The following is a 3604-nucleotide window of genomic DNA, read 5'->3' on the forward strand; positions in this document are numbered from 1 at the left end:
CGAACCCCATGAGCTCATTCTCCTCCGTGCCTCAGCAGCGGTGGGTCCTGAACCGTGGGGAGCAGACAGCTGCCCCTCTTTCCTCGAAAAGAGAGACAAACGAGAGCGGAGCTTTTTCATTGAAAAACGCTCGCAAGTGAACGCAAATTGCCCTCTCGAGGACATCGCATGCGTGCTCCTCGCCCAAACAAAAAATGCAGAGATCGCGTGTCATCAGATGTCAAATAACGACGATACAGATGCACACATCCTCTAAACGCCTTGCTAGTTCTCGCCATAATGAAGGAATAAAGATTTAAATGAATACTCGCCGAGACTGACATTTTGGTAAGCACACGTGGCAAGGCGGAAAGCGCACCAAAACATAAATCCGCAGTCAGTCCGACTGACTGAATTTTTTTATAAGGACTACAAAAAAATTTACCCCCACTCTGGTGTAATGGGAATTAGGAAATTGCTTTTCCGGGCCATGGCAGTTATGGAAAACTCCGGTGAGAAAGTTTTGCTTTCACTGTTTCAAACACATCACTCACTGATATCACGTGCGCTGTATCTGTATCTTGAAATGAATGCATTACAACTTTAATAAAGTTAAAAATAATTCAGTCTGTAATTATAATTTAGTTTTTTGTGAGACCTTTTTTAGCGATTATTTTGCGGTGAAATGGCGAATTATGCAGGATCGCAAAAAAATTTGACATTTTTTTTTATTTTGCATTGGTATCAGCGATTGCAGAATAGCGAAAAAACTGGAGAGGCTGTCTTACATTTCAAACAGTTGACTGTTGACAAACATGATGCATGAAAGGATGTTTTGATATAGATTTTGGAGCAAGGGCTCCGCCATCTTGCAATACCACAGCATGTGACGTCACAGGGTTGGTTTGCTCCGTTGGCCAGTGAAGTAACATAAGCATTTCCTTACTTTTTGAACACAAAGATGTTATTTTACCACACAAATATTTTGGTTTTCACCATCATTTGGATGAATATTCAACATCAAACTATGTATATTCTGAGGTTTTGATCGAGGTGTCCCAAACATTGTTTTCATAGCACGAGTCGCAATGTAAACAAACAACGCTTCATACAGTATCATTTATGTGGCATCTTTATTATGTCAGACCTTTCAGACATATTTGCATTACACTGGCTCGTTCACCATTAGTGGTATGGAACATATTTTATGTTCACCTGCAAGTACAATTAGCTTACCTTCTGTTACCAGGACGTAAAAACTAATCACCTATCTGAACGATCGGGTTAGTGCTGCTTCCTCAAGAAAGCGTGTCATTCTCATGTGTTTTTAGTCTTGTCAGTTTAAACATTAATGTGTTTTAAGCTATTCAAGCAAGCTCAAGACAGCGCTAAAGAGATTTCAATGCGGTACTCGCACGCTGTGATAGGCCGGTTCTGTGCGCACGAACGCAAGCAAAAAGCCGCAGCTTGGACAGCACATGCGAGTACCAATTTGAGTTCTCTTTTTTTGTCTTCTTGAGCAAATGCACACAATATTACATCAGAATGGCTGTTTTGATGAGTACCTACATAAACACATATCGTTTCCGACCCGCTCTTCACACCAAACCAGTGGGTCCACGTCTTCTTCCACCTGAAACAGTATTACTGCTCGGTCCCCTTGCCGTATCGGCTCAAATGCATAAGCAATTGCACGTATTATGGGCTCAAAAGACCTTTTAACTTTGTCTTCCTCCATTTCAAAACAAGTGTGTGTTCAAAAAGTAAAGAAAAGCTTATGTTACTTCACTGGCCATGGAGCAAACCAACCCCGTAACGTCACACGCTGTGGTATTGCAAGATGGTGGTGCCCTTGCTCCAAACGCAATAGACCCCTTTTCAGTTAGCAAATATTGTGACGTTTTTTATGGGCGGAGTTTAGATGGAGGCAGAAAAATTCCCCTGACTGCTTCACTAAAGCTAGCTAGCAGGTTTTGTTTGCTTGTTTTTTAACAATGACTGGTGAAAATTCGATTTTATTTTAATATGTAATGTCACTCACTGTCCGGGATTGTGATTGTTATTTGAAAATGTTAACTTTAACGGAAGGAACCAGATTGGCCGACTCGTACACACTCACTCAATGGATGGACGATCTGACAGGACTGTCCTGAAACACCTACCAGATCCGAGCGTGTATAGTAAATAGAAACCCCTGTTGAAAAAACCAGCATATGCTGGTTAGGTATGTTTTGAAGCATGGCTGCTGGTTTGAGCTGATTTAAGCTGGTCCTTAGCTGGTCATGAGCTGGTTTAAACTGGTCCTAAGCAACTAGCTCCTGCTCAGGACCAGCTTAGGACCAGCACATGACCAGCTTAAACCAGCTCAAACCAGCAGCCATGCATCAAAACATACCTAACCAGCATATGCTGTTTTTTCTCTTTAGGTGCCTATAACTATGTACTAACAGTGGCAATTGTAAAGAAATGCAACTACTTGAACTCACACCTGACACATAACATGGGCCTTCACTGTTCCCTCTCTCTACAATTGCACTTATGGCAATATGGTCTCTAGTCGTTAGTTAACTTGTTCCCCAATTTCTGATTAGGTGGGTATGCATGAGAGATCTTTAGACTTGTAACCAAACCATAATCCATACCAACATAAGACAATAGTTTATTTAACCTTAACTGATATTAAGTGTGCGCTGCAAACCAGTCCGCTCGTTTTATTGTTTAACCACAGCTGTCATCGGTTTCTTGTCTGGCAATAGCAGCAGGTATGCGATAAAATTTCAAATTGGAGCCTGTACTCCATCGATTCTGACACTCAGCAACACAACAAGATGACATTTTAAACTCCTTATGTAGCGACTCTGTGCTGGTTTGTATTGGCCGCCTCCAGTTATCACTTTGTTTTGCCTCCAGCTAATGCTGTGACGTAGACACTAAAAGGGTTTATAACAAAACGTTTTTCTTTAAAATGGTTACATTAATTGTGTTTGATCTATTTTTATTAAAGTGGAAATCAATTTACTAAATAATATAAAAACTTGACTGACTGCTTCACTTTCACTTTAAAATGTAAGATTCTGCCCTTGTATGATTTTGTCTCCTATTTATATTATGATAAGCGATATCTCACAAGTGCTGTTTGTGTCCTGAATAGCACAAGTGCAAATGAGATTTTAAACAACAGTTCAGTAAATAAGAAGTTAAGAAACATTTCATTTCATCAATAAATAAATAAACAAAGTGATAGTTCACCCAAAAAGAAAAATTCTGGCATCCTCATGTCGTTTATGGAACATAAAAGAGAATAATGAATAATGCTGGTAACCAGAAGAAAAAGAATAATGTTGGTAACCAAGCTGATTTGGTTAACAATGACTTTCATTGTATGTTTAGCAAATTATCTTTTATGTTCCATAGTTTAAGTTAGGCCGTTGTAGCCTAAATGTTATGTGTAATAAATTTTATGTTGAATTAAATAAAAGCTACTTTCTGTAATATTTACTTGATATTTTTTTCATTTAACACAATAATGGCTTTAAATGATCTTATTGAGGTATTTTCACAGGAAAATTAGATTTAATTAATCACCACATCATGTAATTAGATTAAAAATTTTAATTGACTGACA

Source organism: Sinocyclocheilus rhinocerous, unplaced genomic scaffold (assembly GCF_001515625.1).
Source record: "Sinocyclocheilus rhinocerous isolate Xijiao unplaced genomic scaffold, SAMN03320098_v1.1 scaffold889, whole genome shotgun sequence".
Taxonomy (NCBI): domain Eukaryota; kingdom Metazoa; phylum Chordata; class Actinopteri; order Cypriniformes; family Cyprinidae; genus Sinocyclocheilus; species Sinocyclocheilus rhinocerous.